Source organism: Pinus tabuliformis, chromosome 7 (genome assembly GCF_031772625.1).
Source record: "Pinus tabuliformis cultivar Carrire ecotype Pingquan chromosome 7, CPIR1, whole genome shotgun sequence".
In the NCBI taxonomy this organism is placed as follows: Eukaryota; Viridiplantae; Streptophyta; class Pinopsida; order Pinales; family Pinaceae; genus Pinus; species Pinus tabuliformis.
The window spans coordinates 1,524,027,297-1,524,050,637 of NC_142293.1; positions in this window are offsets into that span (position 1 = coordinate 1,524,027,297).

The window sequence follows — 23,341 nt, forward strand, 5'->3', positions numbered from 1 at the left end:
AAAAGATAGAAAAGAGAGATCCACGCCTTAGAATTCAGCCTCTTCGAGGGGGCAACCTCCTTTACATTACATAAATGAACAATTCTTGGATGATACAAATGACAAAACCTCGTTTCTATATATAGGAGTCTAAGGAGTCACAATATAATCTAGCCGACCTAACAATAATAATATAAAGCCACAAAAATAACAATAGAGGGATTCTATGGGGCACAGAAATAACAATATGGGGGTAATAGGGGCACAACAATATAAATAGGGGGTATAACTACAATAGTAATGGGGTAATCACTAGTATTATAGGGACCCAACAGACTGACAGAGTATCTGCATCTACAATTCACTCATGACGAGACTACATCAGTCTGATAAACCCCTAGTCTAATATATTGTATGTTGATCCACTGACTGGGCTTGAATTGCATTGTTGGCTGAGGGAGAGGCTTAGTGACTACACAGTTCCACAATTTAGACAATCAGGGGTGAATCTTGAGCCTTGAGACTGCACAATGCGCAGTTCAGGTTGTACTCAGTAAGCATATTGCACAATTTTGAGGCTGAGTGTGTCGCGCTGAGGAGTTTTGCACTGTTTAAGCCAAATGCATAGTACTAGGAAGCAAAGTAACCCTCCTGACTTCACAATTGTGCATCTCAGGAGCTCAAGGACTGGGCTTGAGCTGAGAGATTGTACAATGTGTAGTTGGGGCCAGACTGGAGCGCGAAATTGTGTAATTTTTGGGATCAAGGTCTGGTATTAGGCACTGAGACTGCACAGTACACAGTCTTGGGAGGCAGGAACTGCACATGATGCAATTTCAAGAGGCATGGTTGCATCTTGAGGGCTAGAACTGTGCAATGCATAGTTCGAGAAGGTTGAATGAAGCTAAGTTGCTGAAAATTTTTTGGAATTTTGCTAAGTTTGAGATCAATGAAACTGATGTGAATAGTGATATGACTTGACTATGATCACACACTTATAGTACTTGAAAACACAACATAGATCATCTAGAACACAAAGATACATACTTCCCTCAATGCGGAAACCTTTTCAACAACTTACGATAAGTGCGACGCTAAAGACAAACTTTGCGACAACTATGACGACACTTGTGTGACAGTGCTTAAAACTTTGGGAATAAGTGCGACGATTGTTTACATGCTAATATCAACTCATTTTCACAAATATACCTGCTTGAAATCACCAAAACAAGCTTATATACATCGTGTGACACTTAACATACTAAAATACTTCTCACAAATGAGACCAAAACACTTAAAGAAAACACATGGAATGGATTTCAATGTTTGTGATGACAATATACAACACCAAGGTAGGTTCTAAATTTGGTGTAGGCCAAAATTTGGAGGATGTTGTAGCAACGACAACAGTTAGTATTCTAATCTGCATTGGCATGTGACTTCCACAGGGAATTCTCTTCGTCTCTTCAACATCTAAGTATGGCTAAGGTAATGTACTCTGTTTTAAGAGACCCAATAGCCTTTTCTTATATTTTCTTTTCATTGTTAGAATACATCTGCAATAGAAACTTTTATAAAAAAAGGTACAACCCACATAATATCTTTACAATGATTTTTAATAAGACATAATTTTCAACAAGATAATTTTCATTGCTTATATCTTCGAGGAATGGAATTTGCAATTAAAATTAACACATTGTAATTTAAAAAATTACAATCATAACATAAATGTACCCATAATCTATTCTGACAATAAATTTAATGAACAATTTAAGGAGATAGAGACTATATTCCAACAATAAATTTCATAAACCATTAAGGAAGATAGAGGCTAGATTAATGGATCCTCCTTCCAATGTGAATAAACTTATCAGGGCACGAAACAATCAATAATTGAGGGCATGAAACATGATCAATTGCATTTTTTATTCTTTACTTTATTTATTTATATTAATATATTTAGTTGGAATTTTAACAACAATCAAAATAGATAAAAATGTTATGGAAAAAAACTAATTTTACTTTCGAAGAAAATCTATTTATTTGTGTAACAATAGAAGTTATGTTGAATATTATATATCTTTGTGTCCCTAAGAAGTAGAAGAAATGTTTAAACAACAATTGTTGTTGGAAGATTGTAATATTTACTTTTAAGTAATAAAAATACTAATACCCTACACCATGGATGTTTCCTTGGCATATTTCCAAGGTTTTACCACAAATATATGTCTTGTTAAATGAAATTATGGTATTTTTTTATTTTTCTATTATTTATTTGCAACTAATTTATTCTGTAAATTTATCAGATTTTGTGGGCTCACTTTTCTCAACAACTAGTCACCAACTAGTATTATAACATTTTCCTTTTTGTTGCAATTGTGTTCAAGTTTGGTGTTTGCTCTGTAGCACCAAATTATGTAGGTTTCAAATGGAAAATTCAAGGTGGTTAAGTTCAATGGGAAGAATAAATTTGAGCTATGGAACCTCAATATCCATGATTTATTGGTGTAAAAAAGACAACAAAATCCATTTGTAGGTAAGAAAAAGAAACATGCAAGTATGTTGAATGAGGACTAGGAGTATTTACATACAAGACACCATTTTATTGTGTTTGGAAGCAACAACAGTATATGAGGAAGCAAACAAGTCTCCTCATTTATAGCATCAACAAATAGGGGATATAAGACAGAAAGGAATACAGGTACTAATATACCATAAGTTGCTTCTAGATTTAAAATCTTTAAATATCAATTTCTACAAGTATTCCATTTTATGGAAGTGATGCAAACAAAAGTTTAAAATAAATAATCATGAAAGTAAGGGTATTTTAGATTGTATTCATTCATATGTTTTTTGGGCAACCTCTATAGTTTCTTTCGAAGGATAATCATACTTAGTGACATTTATAGATGAGTACTCTATAAAGGTGCTAGTTTATTTCTTGAAAAGTATTTAATCAATTTATTTTTTTGGTCAAAAAAAGAACTGACAAGTTAATAACATGTTTAAGAACAGATAGTGGAGTCAATTGGACATCTTGGAATTTGAAAATTATTACAATAAATATAGGATCAAAAAACACAAAACCATAGTTTGCTCTCCTTAGTAAATCGTATAAACACATGAGCATTACTCTTCTAGACAAAGCAAGGAGCATGTTTAGTAATTCCAAGTTCTATCAAAAGTTGTGGGCAGAAGCTATCACGATAGCTTGCTATATGGTAAATTGGTAACTTTTGGTTGCAATAGGTTTAAGGATTCTTATACATTTATGTGCTAATCATTCTTGTGATTACTCAAATTTGAAAATGCTTGATAATGTTTATTATACTCTTATTTCTAAATATCAACATTGTAATTTGGACCTTAGATCAGTTTTGAGTAGATGTTATCACTAATTATTCTACTTGATATTCTAATTGTTTTACCATGTACACAGGAAAATAAAACTTGAGGATAAGCAGCGGAGGATAAGTGCATGCGATATTATAAATGTAACGCAAATGGAAAGTTCGAGGAAAACATTAAAATAAGAAATTTGAGGATCTCTGATAAAGGCATTAAAATAGAGAATTTGAGGAACATGCCCAAAATATTTCTATGATCATCTTAAATGTCCTGAATATAATAATGTTCAAGATATAAGCACCATAAATTTTAGAGAATTTGAGGATCATGTAATATTTGAGATTTCACAGGCATTAAAATAGAGAAACTGAGAATCTTATCCAATCCAAAATATTCGTTATAATAACGTGAACGTTGTAATATAAGGCTGTTTGACAACAAATAAACTCCATAATATTTGAGTAATATGCGTTGTAATAACGTCAACGTTTAATATAAGGCTGTTTGGCAACAAATAAACTCCATATATAATACAGTACAGTGATCTGCGGCGAGATTTTTGGGTTGGTGGGTGAAATTTACGAGGTTAAGGTTCAAATTATATTGAATATATTGTTTTGTTATGGTGTATGGTTTAACGAGTAGAATTGATCTGGATCTTCCTTAAATTAGGTCTGGCAGTCAGATCCACCAATTTGTTAAAACAAAAATAACATTGATTAAAGGAGTAGACTTCCCCTAGCAAAGTTTCTACTCTTGCCAAAATTATAAGAAATTAGTATATTTGGCTTGCAGGTCGTTGGATGTACTCTTGGTGTTATAGTGACAACTACTAGAATTTAATCCCGGCTCTTCCTTAGATATTCAGTCTCACAGTTACAGTTATTGATTCACCAAATTGTTTAAAAAATAAATAAACCATAATTGTATATAAACTATTTTTGAGCTGCCACTAGTTTATTTTTGAAAACATGATTTCATTTTAATTTTATATTTTTTAATATAAAAAAATTACATGTTTGATATATCAAAATTTATCTCCAAAATATCAATTTTAATTTATCATAAATATGCCGATGATCCCTATTCCACGTAACACATATCCATACAACAAATAAATTCAAATAACTTAAGAAAGATATACCAAATAATTTGATAAATGAAAATATAATTTTACATGTAAAAATAATCATTATAAATTAGAATAGTTAACAATATTGGTAAAAAATAAAAAGTTTAAAGTTTTATATAAAATGGTTTTATTTTTAATTTTGATTTTAATAAATAAGAAAATACAACAGATGTCTAATCGTTTTGGATAGATGGTGATTGAGTGCTCTATTAAGGTATTATTTGATCCTTGCCCTGATCAAGGAGACATATTGGACATGATGAAGATATAGTCCCACTAAACTTGAAATAAATAAATAATATATATATATATATATATATATATAAGAAATAAAATTTTTTTTTTTTCTTGCAAAAAAAACATGTAATTTCATTTCAACTTTTGAAAAAAGAACAAAATTATATTTTGTAGCTGCTAAAAGGATTCAATATCTGTTGCCTTATGGCTCAAGAGCAGGGAAAAAGCTAAATTTGAAAAATACAGAGAATATTAAGTGATACAAAATTCACTTGTCTTCTCTTTCTTTCCTTTATTCCTCTTAACCTTGTGTCATCCCCCTACAGGATGGTCAACACGAACCATTGTCAAATCATTCTCGGTCACCTATGTTGGACATTCTTTGTTAGAATCTGAGCTTTCTAAAACATGTACTCTATTTATGCCCACCATCTCATTTTTATTTTTTATTTTTTATTTATTTATTATTATTATTATTAATATTAATATTAATATTATTATTATTATTATTTTGACCATCTCTTCATGCCATTCCTATGCATGGATTGGTTCTATTTCTAAGTTGTTTAGCACATGAGATGCATGTTCATCATTAACCTAGGTATTTCTATCTTCTTGCTTTGAAAAAATCTTCCTTATTTCCACATCTTCCTCCACAAAAATAGGATTAAAAAGTTGGCAACCTTTTTTCTAAGTGGCATACACCTCTTTCCTTTTTGGTGGCTTTTCCACCAAGGGGCATGAGTCCTAAGGATGACCTTTTTGAAAACATGTTGAACATCTAAATGCCATGTTTTGATAGTCAAGAATTAGAATCCCTTGGAAGGATTTATGTTTCAACAAGATATCATCAAGTAGACCCTTCCATAGGTTTATCTCTGCACATATACGGGAAAAGGTGAATAAATATTTCTTTGAGCATCCATCTTTTTAAAGTAACCAAAACTATTCCCAACACCCTATAAAACCTTATAATGCCAAAAGGGAAGAGTGAGATTTGGCAACATTACCCAGACTGTCATCTTTGTTAGCACCATTGTCGAAGAATCAAATTATGGAAACCAAAGGGTCATGAAAACCGTTGACCTTCCCGAGAATCAAGACCCTTCCTTCAAAACTTTCTCTAGATCTTCCTTGGAATCAAACTAAACAATGAAAAAACCTTTTGAACCAAGGAAAACATCACAATTTTTTTACCATGTCATAAGAACCCATTGTTGCAAAGCTTCAGACTTTGGCCAAAAATGGTTAAATCTACAAATTACATCCTTTGATGAAAGAATTGAAAAGAATTGATTAATCTCTTTTGCATTTACTTCGAGAGTTGACACTTATTATTATGATTGTTCAACAATATAAGGTCCTAGACTCAACTGTGGTTGTTCCATTGTAACCAAACCTTGGGCCCCGAACCACATCCTTGTAAGAAACTAAACCAGTTGGGTTCCTAGAGCCAGAAGCACCTCAACACAACCTCAAAGGCAATACAATAGTGGAGTTCTTAGTTGTACCATAATTACACATCTAAAAATAACATGTAGTTGCTTCCATTCACATAGAACTTGTTACATGGCTACTAGGATCCCTAGTTGTTCCTCTAATATGTACATTAGATCTACCACATATTCCTCTTCCAAGACCCAAAATGGGATCAAGATCTCTTTTATAGCCTTTGCAAAATTGTAGAAGACTTTCACCTTATTTTGATCAACCTCAACCAAATTTGGTTCTTTTGTATTTCCCACTAACCCCAACAGAGGAGAACAATGAGATTTTTTAATTAGATATGTTATGATATAAGGGTAAATAAGGGAAAAAGCATGAATATTTGAACATGTAAGCGTTAAGAGCCAGAGGGAATGACCTAACCATTGAATGTCAACCCATAAGCTTGTGCGAGAACAAAAAAATCTAAAAAAATTGATTAATTTTTTTTTTATCTTTGGGCATAAACAACATAAGTCTGCCCCTACATAAGAAATCATCTCTTCTCTATGCCACCAAATGAGGGATTCAAAGAACAACAAGAGGAAGAGGGAGGCAGAAACTAAACCATTGTATGAATCCTACCTAGCTGCCATTAACCAACAAAGTAAGTGCTTGTGAAACCTCCAATCTGGGAGAGGAAGGGTTGCAGCGCATTGTAATTGAGCCGAGGTGCATCGAAGAGGGAATGGGATGTGCTGTGGTGAGTGGAACGCCTATTTGTAAAGTGCATGAGGCCAAGCTGCAAAGCGAACAACTTGATATTGGCTTCTTGTTGAGAGAGTGCACACTCATTCTGGTAGATGGAGCAAATCAAGAAGGTGACAAGTTGAGCTTATGGTTATGTGTTTAGGACCCTAGAATTCATAGTCCTTAGGAGGGTTCAACCAGCGAGGGATAAGAAATTAGCTCACAATCTACAGCCAAAAATTCATTCACTCATCATCTAGGTTCCTTTGTGGTTTTATTAGCTCTATGGAAGGTATGGGGCTTTAATTTCTCCTCTAGATTGTTGGTTTATGTTAGGAAGCTCCCCAAGAGCATAATTCACTCTCTAAAACATTGGTTGTTATCTAGAAATGGTAATTACACTCAATATTATTTCAGTGGTTGGTTTTCTGAGTCTCATGGGGTTAAGTGTTGGTTCAAGGTGTCCTCCTGGAGCGCTCCGGGGCACCTTGCTTGTCTCGTAGTTTGTGTGCAAATCTGGAATTTGTGTCGCTTTGGTATTGTTACTTTTTGGTGAGGGGGGAATAACCCTTTGGAGTGCTTTCACCCAAGTTAGAAACCTAGGGGGGTCATCACCTAGGCCAATGTATATGTCTTATTAGACTCATGCAGTGAATCTGTGGAGGTGTTTTTGTTCCCTCTATTGTGGGTACGCGGCATTCAGGTTACGTTGGGAGGTGGTGTAGTTAGGAGTACTCTCACTTAGGTGGTTGCAACCTCGTGTGTTTTTTTGGTGCTTCCTGTAGGCGAGGAGTTGTTGCAGATTGTATTCACCTTTGCAAGTGTGCTTGGATGCAAGGTTGTCATGTCACAACGACTTGGGCGAGTGAGGAGAGGGATGAAGGATCGAGTTCAATGTGGTAGGTAGCATTTGGGGGACCCCAGCCTTGGGGAGGTAGTGGACCCTCATCCCCTCCAACCACCTGGCTGTGAACCTCAACCCCCTGCCCCTCTCGAGTCTATGGATCATCAGTGATGTCACATTACTTGGCTCTTGGAGTAGCTTAACAGGGACTCCTTTGAGAACCATAATGGATTTATCAGTCGTATGAATGGGATTCAGGATAATTAGTGGCAGCTACATGACAAATTGGTCACTGTTCAAAGAGGACAATAGCGGATCCAAGAGAAGTTGGAATGGCTTGAAGGTAGAATTACACATATGAAATCTCATGTACACTATGACTACAAGCCTCCCCCAGACCATCCTTCTCCTATTACTTCTTCAAATATTTGAATTATTTTTTGTTGTATTTTGATTATGTATGTTTTCTTGTACTATCTACTTATCAAGTCATGGATAAAAGATTGTTTAAGGAACTAGCGTCATGTTAAAGGATATATCTAATGAGCAATAAATATAGTAGGAACGAGGATAATAAACTTTAAAGCTTTTGTAACCAAAGATATTATCTTTTTTATTTGAAACCATCTAACTTAAAAAAACAAAAAATAAAAACTATTAATAATATTATTAAATCAAATTTAATAAAAATAATGAAATAAAAAAATTTATTTAATAAAAAAATAATAATCATATAAAAATAGTAAAATAATAAAATTATTTTAAAAAAATTATTTAATAAAAAAATAATAGTCATAAAAATTATGTAGAGAAAAACGAATATTACGAGCCCCGAAAGGGCAATACCTATTTCGCTGCTAATTTCCTGTTAATTTGCCAAAAAATATTTAACTAGTTTTAATTATTGTAAAAAGCAATTTATTAAATTAAACTTTCTAGTTGCTATAATAGCGGTTGACTGCTTAATTTATTAGAAATTTCGATATAAGTTTTATAATGTTTGTGGAAAAGGAACTTAGTAAATTATTTTTTAACCTTTTTAAATGAATTTTTAAATTTGGATAGTTTAATTATCAAATCAAATGGTTTTTTATTTGGTTTTTTACTATTTATTTTTTCTTAAAATAATAAAGATTTTAAAAATGATAAATTTAAGTGGTTTAATTTACAAATTTTAAGAATTTGGATTTTTTTAGATATTCAATTGGTTTATATATTAAAAAATAGAAAATAAAATACTGAAAATTTTATCTATACTATATTCACATCCATCTTTTTAAACATTGTATTTATTAGTTTCCATTTTATGTGATTACATTCCTATTTATCCTTACATGCATCACACTCGTTTTTTGGAATATGGAAAGTGATGAGATTTTACATTTAAATTGAGATTAGCTATTAAGTTTATTTTTTTGACAAAGTAGATGTATTTTTTAATAAATGTCATAAGAAGGGGTGTTGTCATGGATTGATGGATAGCTTTCTATATTTCTATTTAAATTAGTGTTGACGGTGTTGGAACTGCCAACATTCAGGGGGTCTCTCTGATATGTGGTCCCAATTAGACCTCACACCATTTGGCATGAAAGCCCCATCCGGAATATGGCCTGGTTACCTGTTTGTTAAAGATTTTCCTTGACTCTAACTATCAGCAAGAGAGAGGAACGTAGTTGTGTCTTCAAAAAGTAAGTTTGTCTGGTGAGTGTTCAATTGTAGGCGTGTCAAAGTTCTTCTACTGTAGAGAGGAAGGAAAGTGAGCCTCTAAGAGAGAGGTAATAATACCTCTTGTAGAAACACACACAAGCAAGAGATATTTGTCTAACATCCAACGTAATAGTCCACAAAGATGTAACATGCATTGCAACCATTACAACACATTCTCAATATGATAAGCACTAAAATAACCAAAATGGTTTAACTATTTTAGGACAAGTGAAAACAAACATGAATCATAAACATTCAAAGAATAGTGTTACAAACATTCATAATCCATTCATGAAAAACGTGCTAATCATCACGCTTCATATATTAAGTAAAGTCTTAGGACACAAAATTGAGAGTTATAAGTAAATTCCTATGATGAGAGTCAAGCTCATGGTCGTTTAAGATGTCAAAATTTATTATTTCATTGTATAAAGGGAGATCGGAAATAACATAGTCTACTACGCTACTACCAAGCCCATGGATGCAGGTCATCTGGCTCGAATTGGGCCACTTCTTTAGACCATTGCAAATTATGAGATCCTAAGCACTACAGAGCTTGACTAGCTCTGACCCAAATAGATTCTCCCTAAGGTCTTTAGAGCTCCTTTTGTACCTACTAGCTAGAGTAGGGTCTTCGTCTAACCAAAGAGGATTAGGGTTGGAATGATTGCTTAGAATAATAGCCTGCTTACTTGAAGTTCGAGCATCAAAGTCACCTATTAAAAGGATACTACCTTCATTCCTTAGGCTAGAAATATCATTCTCTAAACCATTGTAAGGACTATTTTTATCTAGATTCTTCTTCTTATAGAAGTTAGAATTGATGGGGGAAATAACATATTGCTATGTAGGTCTTTTTATTATTAATATCAATGATCTCTATCCAACTATATTGGTTGTAAGGGTCGTTTTTATAAATCCTAGCATGGGGGAGATGTTCTTCTTATTGTAACAAGCTATTCCCCCAATGCCTCTATGGGAGGATCGCTTGTTCCAAGTAGACCATAGTGTAAAGCCATCTATGTTAAGGACCTTAGGTTCTTCGTGCTCCCAAGTTTCAACAAGCAAAATAATATCAACATCATTTGAGATCCAACTTAGCTTGGGGCCTCTGTTCCATTGAAAAACCCAGCAGTTCCAAGAAAGAATCCGGAGCATGTTGAATTGCTATTTAGCACTATCTTTTTGGTTTCTATCCCGAATAAAGGCTTTTCTATTTCTGATTATTGCCCATTTTCCTTCCTTTCTAGCTTCTTTTACCTTTTGAACCTCCTTTCTTAATTTTGCTTGATCTTCTCGAATGAGATCTTCATTTATAAATATTCTCGTTCCTTTTATACTTGAGGTTTTACTAAGTATGTCATACTTATGATCAATAGAGCTCACCTTTATTCAGATTAGTCTTCCTTTATTTTCAGTTAATTTTCCCAACCTTGCTGCTTCTATGAGACATGTTGTTTCAATTTGTAATCTCTTATGTAATTCTGTCTAGGCTATGGCTAAAGTATCCTCATCTACCTCTTCTTTTAAACCGAAGATTATAAGGTTCAAGGCCCTTTTGTTATGCTCATGGTCTAATTCTATTAATTTTTTCATTTCATCTTTAATTGGTTTGATATCTAATTTATCTACCACATTATTTAGGGTGAGGCGGCTATTAACTTTTTCTTCTAGTTCTTTAATCATGTCTTTCATTTTAAGACTCTCTAAAGTATCAACCTCTCCTTGCTGGGATGTTTGGTTAGTATCTTGGTTTTGTTTTTTTATAACCTGCAACCTAGTCTCCATTGTCCCCATTTTATTCTCCAATAGTTCTATTTTATTTTCTATTTGTTTTTGGATTGTGTTTTCAAGAGATGCAAATTTATTTTCCAGCGTGGCTTCTAACTCTGTTTGTAGCTTGACTTCTCTTTCTTCTCTACATTTCTCTAAAGACTCTATGTACTCATAAAGGCCTTGTAGAGTAACTGTGCTAGGTCTGTCTTTGGTAATCTTTGGTAGCTGTGGTGAAATATTCATACTTGAAACAAATATGTATTAGAAAAGGATAAGGAAAGTGTGCACCTGATATCAGCAAACCTGACTGCAGATCGTATGTGCCCACTGCAGCCCGCAGACCTGATTGGATCTGGAATTTTGAAGACAATGGTCGTGTTGAGTTCAAAAGATGTTGTCGACAAACCCAAGATCACTGAAGAGACCCTAATCAAATATTATATTATTTGAATGTCTAGTGCAGAACCGGAGCGACGATATAGTTTTGAATACGGAGTTCAAAATGGCGAGTATAGATATAGATATAAGATGTCGAGTTCAGAACCGCCGAGTATCAAATATGCGAGAATCAAATATGTCCAAGATCGAAGATCACCGAAGAATAGATATAGAAGGCCGAGTTCAGAATGCCGAGTATAGATATAGATATAGGTTATTATATAGATATAGAATGCCGAGTTTATAATATCGAGTTCAAAACTGCCAAGTATCAAATATGCGAGAATTTCATAACCGAGTTCAGAATTCCAAGATCCAAGATCACTGGAGTATAGATATAGAATGTCAAGTTTAGAATCAAGTATCAAATATGCAAGAATTTGAGAACCACCGAGTATCAAATATGCGAGAATTTCAGATCCAAGATCACGTAAGTGTAGATATAGAATGCGAAGGTATATATATATATATATATATATATATATATATATATATATATATATATATATATATATATATTATTTGAATGCCGAGTGTAGAACTGGAGCGAGGATATAGTTTTGAATGCTGAGATCAAAATAGATATAGAATCTCAAGTTCAGAACCGCCGAGTATCAAATATGCGATAATTTCAGAACCGAGTTGAATGTCGAGATCAGAATAGATATAGAATGTCGAGTTCAGATCTGCCGAGTATCAAATATGTAAGAATTTCATAACCGAATTAAGAAATCCAAGATCCAATATCACCGGAGTATAGATATAGAATGTTGAGTTCAGATATATATATAGAATGTCGAGTTCAAAACCGCCAAGTATCAAATATGCGAAAATTTCAGAACCGTCGAGTATCGAAAGCCTTCATAGTTTAGGATTATTAATAACTATATAAATAACTATATAGGATTATTAATAACTATATAAATATTAACAACCAGATTATTTATATATATTACTGTATAAATATTATATTAATATTATAATAATTATATAAACTCCTCATATATATTAATTAATAATAAGAATAGCTCATAATAATATTAGATTATCATTATATTATTTAAATAATCTACTAATACAAAATTATAAAAAAAATAACAATTATATTATATTATAATAATAATAATAATATTTTATTATAATATTATATTATTATAATAATATACAAATATAATGATTATTAAAATTATTATATTATTAGGAGTTTATATTATTATTATAATATTATATAATATTTATATAATAATATATAGAAACAATCTTGTTAATATTTATATAGTTATTAATAATATTTGATTATAATATTATATAATAATATTATATTATTATAATAAGATAAAAATATAATTATTATTATAATAATAATATAATCAATATTATTATAATAAGAACAATAAAGACCAATTATTTATTATTTATAACTATACAAATAATAGCAACTATATTCTTATATAATTATATATTTATGATTATTATATTAATGTTATTATAATAATATAAATTCATAATAATAATAATAATATATTATTATTATTATTATTAATAGCAACTATATTCTTATATAATTATATATTTATGATTATTATATTAATGTTATTATAATAATATAAATTCATAATAATAATAATAATAATAATAATATTATTATTATTATTATTATTATTATTATGCTTAGGCTTTAGTATTTTTAATAGTATCTTAGGGTTTGTATACATAAGGTTAATTATTATCAATATTTAGGATTATTAATAACTATATAAATAACTACATAGGATTATTAATAACTATATAAATATTAACTACGAGATTATTTCTATATATTATTATATAAGTATTATATTAATATTATAATAATAATATAAACTCCTAATATATATTAATTAATAACAAGAATGGCTCATAATAATATTAGATTATCATTATATTATTAAAATAATAAAATAATATAAAATTATAGAAAAATATTAACAATTATATTGTATTATTATAATAACAATATCTGATTATAATATATATAATATTATAATATTATAATAATATTATATTATTATAATAATATATAAATATAATTATTATTATATTTATAATGACGTAAATATGTTTCGAGTCCGCCGGCGTTAATCATAATTGGCAATCTTTATTCATATTCATACATATAAGTGATCGACAATCACTTATTGGAGATCGAGCTTTGGGCTTCGGAGGAGGAGTAGCGCAGCATTGATAAGGAAGGCAGACCCGACAATTTATGAATGCGGGGTATAATATTTGATATTCAACAAGCTGATTGCAATCGCACATCGATGAAGTCCCAAGATGCATATCAAATTCCCATTCGGAGTTCGCAGATGCAATTTTATTATTGGAAAGTGCGCTTTTCAAGAAAGGGGAAATATGATTGTTAAACGAATGTTTGCGGGTCTAAAAGCATAAATCAATTATAAGTGAGAAACAAATAATTTATTGATTTCTTAAATATTATCCTACCTCCCTATGACAGCTCACAATTTATCGCAATTAGAGTTATGAAAAGGAAACAACTAAAACATAACGTTTGTGCCTCCCGAGATTTGCGATGCGACGTATCATTATGGCATTTAAGTATCACGATTTGGCAGTTACGGAAATCATTAATAGAGCAATTATGGTTGAATCCTTCGAGGTTTTCATCCGTGGTAGCATAACATATTAAAACCCGAATAGTGTATTAGCTTTGAACGAATTTTTCCTCTGTTACGGTCTTCTGTTTCCTTTTTCAGAGCAAGGCTGAATTCATCAATTGAGCAGAAATGTCGAAGAAATCAAAGAAAGTGAAGGTTCCCTCCATAATCAAGGACGAACCAGAAAATAGGGTATTCATATCTGATACTACCTGCCTCGGTCTGGGCAAGGCTTCATGGGAAATCATATATAATTTATTGGAAGCCGAGGACGCAGCAGAGATTGAAGAAGAAAGGGGAACAACAGATTCAAGCAACAAGTCAGAGAATACTCTAAAAGATTTGGCCAGCTCTTTTCTTCACAGAATAGCCGCCCACACCAAAATATTACCCTACAATGACTTGGTCAGATGGGTAATTGAAAGTATCAACATAACTGAAATAGCATTCTTTACGGCTGATGGAAAGATGTTTGGGTCATTCAGGGCAGAAAATATCAAAAAGACGTACCATTTTCCGCACAGAAGCATTACAACGCGGCATTTATAGAAGCTTTCGCCAAGGAAAATGACCTGGAATCAGACCCTATCAGGCAATGGAGGCATTTCACAAACAAACACAAGCACAAATCATTGGGTATGTACTCCGTCGACTCCTTAGCATCTCCTTACTGCTATGTTGGTGCTATGATATGTAGACTCTTTGGAGTCATTGATTCAGCCAAGTTTTCTATAGAAATGGTGCCCTTAATGGAAGTGGTAGTTAACTCTTATATCATGGATTGGGCAACCATTATTTCTGATAAAAATGGCCAATCAAATCCTTGATTACAGAAAAACCAGGTTTGTGACTACCCGGGTAATACCCCCATTTTATATGAGTGCCTACATCATGGATACCATCTATTTTAATTTTGATTACCCTATTTTAGGCTGGAAATGGACTCCACAAGACCCAACCCCCATTCATCTCTATCATAAGTATTTATAGAAGACCCATTATAAAAACCATCTTTATAGAATCTTCCATGGTTTTGTCTTGTCCGTTCACTATGCTATATTCAACAAACATGCTCCTCGGTTGTTCGAGGAAGCCAGTGTCCATCTAACATCAATTGGTAGTTGGTTCGATGAACAGAATTTCACCTATATTAGAGTTTTTGGTAGCACTGCAAATCCACATGTCCTCCCCTTATACATTCCTAATAAAGTATTGGCCAGAGAAATAGCTTATTAGATAACAGAAGTAGGGATGTCCAGAAACCTAAAGGAGTCCAAAAAGCAAATGTGGCCAACATTCCCCCTCCGATGTGGTACTTATACACTGCATGACTTTAAACATGTAGAGAAGGAAGCTGAGAAAATTAAAATGTTAAAGTTAGCAGTCATTCCAAAGATGCAGTATGATCCAAAAGCAATTGCCTACAACTTTACCTCTCGTGTCAAACTTGCCAAGTTTAAAAATGAGAAGGATGATTATGATGATTTATTCACTTCAACTGAGTTATTTTCTCAATTAAAACATCTTGCAAAAATCAGATTGGGAGCAGAGGGGTTAGAGGGATTTCTAAAGTCCAGAACACAGAGGTTGCAAACTATACCTCTGGACTTATTAAATACCACCCCTATGGTGCAACATGAGGGCCACAGTGAAGGAGATACTATAGAGAAGACTCTTGAAAAGGAAAAGAACCATGAAAGGTAGAAAATTCCTGAGAAGGACCGGACAAATGAAGGGACTAGTGAGATCCTTGATACTAATGTTACTATTGATCCTACTTTAATCAAGGAATGGGAGCAGTTTGAACTAATCATAAAAAACATGAATGACTCCAAAGAACTCACTACATCAAAATCACCAGAACCTGAGGTTACTAATGTTCCAATTCAAGGGGCAATCGGCACACACAAAATTCAGCAGCATACTGAAATAATTCCAGAAAATCCCACAAAGGAGATTGTTCTGAAAATACAAGAAATACCACCACAAGATGTATTCTACAGTCCAAAGCATAGGGTTGTGGTCAAGACACAGAGGAAAAAGAGGAAAATTGATCAAAGACCTCTTTCAACTCCTCTCGTCGAACCGATGAGTGTGGTATGGAAAGACTCAGAAGTCAATCCTTCTGAGGATTTAATGAAATTATCTCAGTATGCAGGGGCTTACATAGCCGCAACAATGGACAAAGCCTCAGAAGTTAGTCAGCTAATCAGAGAAAAGTACCAGAGGATCAATCAACTTGAAATGCAATCAGTAGAAGAACAGTAAAGGATTAGTAAGCTTGAACAGCAGCTAGCAGAGCAGAGACAGCAAAATGAACAATTAAAAGAGCAGTTGAATCTGGAGAAACAGAAGATTGATCAGCAGGCTCTCCAAAAACAACAGAAATTGTCTCAAGAGCTGAGCAAACTTCATATGGAAATTGAATAGGAAAAGAAGGCTAAGGAAGATCAAATTTCAAAACTGCAATTATAGATAAAAAAGTATAAAGGTTCTCCACAGGTTAATGAATTCAAGAAAGAAGCCTTGGAAGTAACCAAATCCTTATCCCAGTTGTTAAACATCCTTTGCCATGATATATCTTTGGCTGACCCTTTGTGTGACATCTTTGCATCACTGATTGATAAGGCAGTTGACACCCGACTGGAGTTGGAAAAATTAGATGAAAAGATATCAAATTTTCTCTCTTGGCAAGATTCAGAAGAAAGCAAGGCTGCCAATTTGCCTAAAATACAACAATCACACAAGGAAATCTTGTTTTCAGAGTGGGAATCACAGATAATGAAAGCCGAGAGGGCGACTTCTAGAGCCAGAGCAATAATGAACGGAGTAATAAAATTAGTAAATGACAATTTATATATGGCTAGTTTGGTCTCCGATTGCTCTCTAGGAAAACTCCTAAAAGCAAAAGTACTAGAACATCAATGGAGACAGGATCTGGCAAACAGAGAGAAACAAATCGGAGAACTGCAAAATTTGACATGGGATGCATTCTGGCTTTTTCTAGTCAAGCCACATAGCCAACAGATGGCCATGAAATGCCTTTCCGATGCAGTCAACCGAATGATTCCCTAACTCTCTGATGCTACCTACACAGCGCAGCTACATTCCAGGATGAGCCATCCTCTGGAAGTCCAACCAATGCTCGCAATTTTTCAACTGCAAGAACAAGAAAGGAAGCAGATTCAATGATTCAATTATTCCAATCGTTATCACACTACTATTTTTATATAGCAAATCTTAGATTTTCATGTTTACAGTTTTAATAGCACATAGCGATTTTTATTGGTAGTTAGTTTTTATTTTTATTATTTAAAGACCCTTTCATGTATTTCGAAAGGGTCCTCAGTTTCTATAAAACTTGACTTGGGAAGTTGCACTCCTATACTTCTAAATATTTTTTTTATCAAGAGTGGATGTTTTTGTCTTATTTCCTTATGTGAATTAACATGTCTTTCAAAATTTGCTATTGTTGATATATATGTATGTTTTTCAAATATTATTAGGAGTTTATATTTTTTGTACTTCTAAATATTTTTTTTATCAAGAGTGGATGTTTTTGTCTTATTTCCTCATGTGAATTAACATGTCTTTCAAAATTTGCTATTGTTGATATACATGTATGTTTTTCAAATATTATTAGGAGTTTATATTATTTATATAATATTTATATAATAACATATAGAAATAATCTCGTTGTTAATATTTATATAGTTATTAATAATATTTTATTATAATATTATAATAATATTATATTATTATTATATTACTATAATAATATACAAATATAATTATTATAATAATAATAATATAATCATATTATTATTATTATTATTATTATTATTATTATTATTATATAATCAATATTATTATTATTCCTTACAATCCTTATGACAATTCCATGTTGGACCATGGTCGACATCATAATAAACCATGTTTGACTCATGAATAATAAACCCAAGCGATTGATATTATAAACCCAAGGGATTAATACTAAAACCCCAAGGGATTATGAACCAAAGGGAATACTATTAAACAAAAGGGACTAATAATATAAACCCAAGGGAATAATAAACCCAAGGCATTGATATAATAAACCCAAAGGAACAATAAACCCAAGGGATTATTATTTATTTTCATGGTGAGACAATCCTTGTCACAATGTGACATTCAAGCATGGTTAGCTATGATTGACAATGGTTTACCATGATAAATATTATAAACCTAAGGGAATAATAAACCCAGGGATTAATATGAGAAACCCAAAGGAATTTTTGTAGATTATATTGTGTTTTAAGTTTATTTATCAGTTATATCACTAGCGGAGGTATAAAAATCATTGCAGGGGTTCATCCTTAATGAAGCTCTCTTATTTTCTTTACATTCTCAAAGTCTAAGGGAAATGAAGTATTTTGTCTATTATACATTGAAATGGAAAAAGAAAGAGGTGTAAAAGAATCGGCCCCAATATAGGCAAGAATTAAATCAGCTCATAATATAAGAAGTTATATAGAGTGGTCCCCTATATATATATATATATATATATATATATATATATATGACTAATGAAAATAAATCGCAATTGCAAAAGTGCAACGGGCAGGTTATTACCACAGGAATCACTGATTCCCAATTGTGATGAATAGTGTGGACCCAAAACACATTTACATTTTGTTGTAAAGTCTTGGCGGGTCCACAGTTATATGTATGTACATATATAAATATTGTTGATTGTGATTAATGGTGGTGGACCCGAAACATATTTACGTTGTGTTTAAAAGCTTGGCAGGTCCGCAAGGTGTTGAATACATTTGTTGGTGCATTCAATGATTATCGAATGCAATATGGGTAAGCTGGACCCGAAACATATTTACGTTATGTTTTAACAGCCCAACGGCTCCATAAAGCGTTGAATACGTATGTTGGTGCATTCAATGATCAGCGATTGCGATTTGCGATCGCGAGCCAGACCCGAAAGGTATATTCATTATGGTTGTAAGTCCCATTAGGTCCAGCATGTCGAAAAATATTTTTATGACTGTGCATTTTATATATTTCAATTATAAAGAGATTATAATAGAAATGATTGTCGATTACGATATGGGTAAGCCGGACCTAACAGCCTATGTATTATGTTTCATGACTGTGGTGGGTCCATCATATCAACGATATATATATATATATATATATATATATATATATATATATATATATATATATATATACATATATATGGGGAAATGCTGATTGCCGATTGCGATTAGGGGTTTGCCTTGACAGTCATGCTAATAGTATTAAAAGTGGGAAAAGCACATTTTATGTTATATTTTCAAAAGCGTAAATACAAAGGATTTATATATAAATCCAATATTATTAAGGGTGCATAAAGCGCTAATTGCGATTGCGACTGATTGTGATTGTGATTGCGATGGTCTGAGATGTTCTAGTCATACATGTACCAAGCACTAAAGACCAAGTTTCTAGGTCCTTCATTTAAAGACCAAACATATATTTAAGTGACAAATAAGTGACAGTAAATAATATTTATTAATGTTTTAAGCACAATTTCCCTAAAGCCAGAAAGAGATTTATTTAAACATTTTTTTAAAGAAATATAGACAAATATTATAAACATTGAAATAAACATGATGGACCATCATTGATTTTCATATTGAGACAATCCTTATGACAATTCCATGTTGGACCATGCTCAACATCATAATAAACCATGTTTGACTCAGGAATAATAAACCCAAGCGATTGATATTATAAACCCAAGGGATTAATACTAAAACCCCAAGGGATTATGAACCAAAGCGAATACTATTAAACAAAAGGGACTAATAATATAAACCAAAGAGAATAATAAACCCAAGGGATTGATATAATAAACCCAAAGGAATAACAAACCTAAGGGATTATTATTTATTTTCATGGTGAGAATCTTTGTCACAATGTGACATTCTAGCATGGTTGGCTATGATGACAATGGTTTACCATGATCGATATTATAAACCAAAGGGAATAATAAACCCAAGGGATTAATCTGAAAAACCCAAAGGAATAATTAAATGAAGGGATTAATACTAAGACCCCAAGGGATTATGAACCCAAGGGAATAATATTAAATCCAAGGGACTAATATTATAAACATTAAAATACACATGATCGGCCATCATTGATTTACATATTGAGACAATTCTTATCCCAATTCCATGTTGGGCCATGGTTGACATTATAATAAACCATGTTTGACTCGGGAATAATAATAAACGAAAGGGACAAATATTATAAACCCAATGTCTATAAACCCTAAGACAAATATTATAAACATTGAAATAAACATGATGGACCATCATTGATATTCATATTGAGACAATCCTTATGACAATTCCATGTTGGACCATGCTCAACATCATAATAAACCATGTTTGACTCAGGAATAATAAACCCAAGCGATTGATATTATAAACCCAAGGGATTAATACTAAAACCCCAAGGGATTATGAACCAAAGCGAATACTATTAAACAAAAGGGATTAATAATATAGACCCAAGGGATTGATACAATAAACCCAAAGGAATAATAAACCCAAGGGATTATTATTTATTTTCATGGTGAGACAATCCTTGTCACAATGTGACATTCAAGCATGGTTGGCTATGATTGACAATGGTTTACCATGATCGATATTTTAAACCAAAGGGAATAATAAACCCAAGGGATTAATATGAAAAACCCAAAGGAATAATAAAACAAAGGGATTAATACTAAGACCCCAAGGGATTATGAACCCAAGGGAATAATATTAAATCCAAGGGACTAATATTATAAACATTAAAATACACATGATCGACCATCATTGATTTACATATTGAGACAATTCCTATCACAATTCTATGTTGGGCCATGGTCGAAATTATAATAAACCATGTTTGACTCGGGAATAATAAACCCAAGCGATTGATACTATGAACCCAAGCAATTGATATTATAAACCCAAGGGATTAATACTAAAACCCCAAGGGATTATGAACCTAAGGCAATATTATTAAACAAAAGGGACTAATAATATAAACCCAAGGGAATAATGAACCCAAGGGATTGATATAATAAACCCAAAGGAATAATAAACCCAAGGGATTAACAATAAATCCTCAAGGGATTATGAACCCAAGGAATTATTCATATTGAGACAATCCTTATGACAATTCCATGTTGGACCATGGTCGACACCATAATAAACCATGTTTGACACACGAATAATAAACCCAAGCGATTGCTATTATAAACCCAAGGGATTAATACTAAAACCCCAAGGGATTATGAACCAAAGGGAATACTATTAAACAAAAGAGACTAATAATATAAACCCAAGCGAATAATAAACCCAAGGCATTGATATAATAAACCTAAAGGAACAATAAACCCAAGGGATTATTATTTATTTTCATGGTGACACAATCCTTCTCACGATGTGACATTCAAGCATGGTTGGCTATGATTGACAATGGTTTACCATGATCAATATTATAAACCTAAGGGAATAATAAACCCAAGGGATTAATATGAGAAACCCAAAGGAATAATAAAACGAAGGGATTAATACTAAGACCCCAAGGGATTATGAACCCAAGGGAATAATATTAAATCCAAGGGACTAATATTATAAACCCAACATATATAAACCCTAAGAAAAATATTATAAACATTAAAATAAACATGATCGACCATCATTGATTTACATATTGAGACAATTCCTATCACAATTCCATGTTGGACCATGGTCGACATTATAATAAATCATGTTTGAGTCAAGAATAATAATCCCATGGGACTAATATTATAACCCCAATATTGATAAACCCAAGGGACTAATATTATAAGCCCAAGCAAATAATAAACCCAAGGGATTATTATTTATTTTCATGGTGAGACAATCCTTGTCACAATGTGACATTCAAGCATGGTTGGCTATGATTGACAATGGTTTACCATGATTGATATTATAAACCTAAGGGAATAATAAACCCAAGGGATTAATATGAGAAACCCAAAGGAATAATAAACGCAAGCAATTGATATTATAAACCCAAGGGATTAATACTAAAACCCCAAGGGATTATGAACCAAAGGGAATACTATTAAACAAAAGGGACTAATATTATAAACCCAAGGGAATAATAAACCCAAGGGATTGATATAATAAACCCAAGGGATTATTATAAACCCAAGGGATTAATACTAAAACCCCAAGGGATTATGAACCCAAGGGAATAATATTAAACCCAAGGGACTAATATTATAAACCCAACATTCGTAAACCCAAATATAAATATTACAAACAGTAAAATAAACATCATTTATCTTCATGGTTAGAAAATCCTTGTGACAATGTGACATTCAAGCATGGTTGACCATGGTTGGCTATGATTGACAATGGTTTACCATGATCGATATTATAAACCCAACATTTGTAAACCCAAATATAAATATTACAAAGACTAAAATAAACATGATTTATTCATGGTGAGACAATCCTTGTGACAATGTGACATTCAACCATGGTTGACCATGATTGATATTATAAACATGAGGTAATAATAAACCCAAGTCATTGATATTATAAACCCAAATGAATAATAAACCCAAGGGATTAATACTAAAACCCCAAGGGATTATGAACCCAAGGGAATAATATTAAACCCAAGGGACTAATATTATAAACCCAACATTCGTAAACCCAAATATAAATGTTACAAACAGTAAAATAAACATCATTTATCTTCATGGTTAGAAAATCCTTGTGACAATGTGACATTCAAGCATGGTTGACCATGGTTGGCTATGATTGAAAATGGTTTACCATGATCGATATTATAAACCTAAGGGAATAATAAACCCAAGGGATTAATATGAGAAACCGAAAGGAATAATAAAATGAAGGGATTACTACTAAAACCCCAAGGGGTTATGAACCGAAGGGAATGATATTAAACACAAGGGACCAATATTATAAACCCAACATATATAAACCTTAAGAC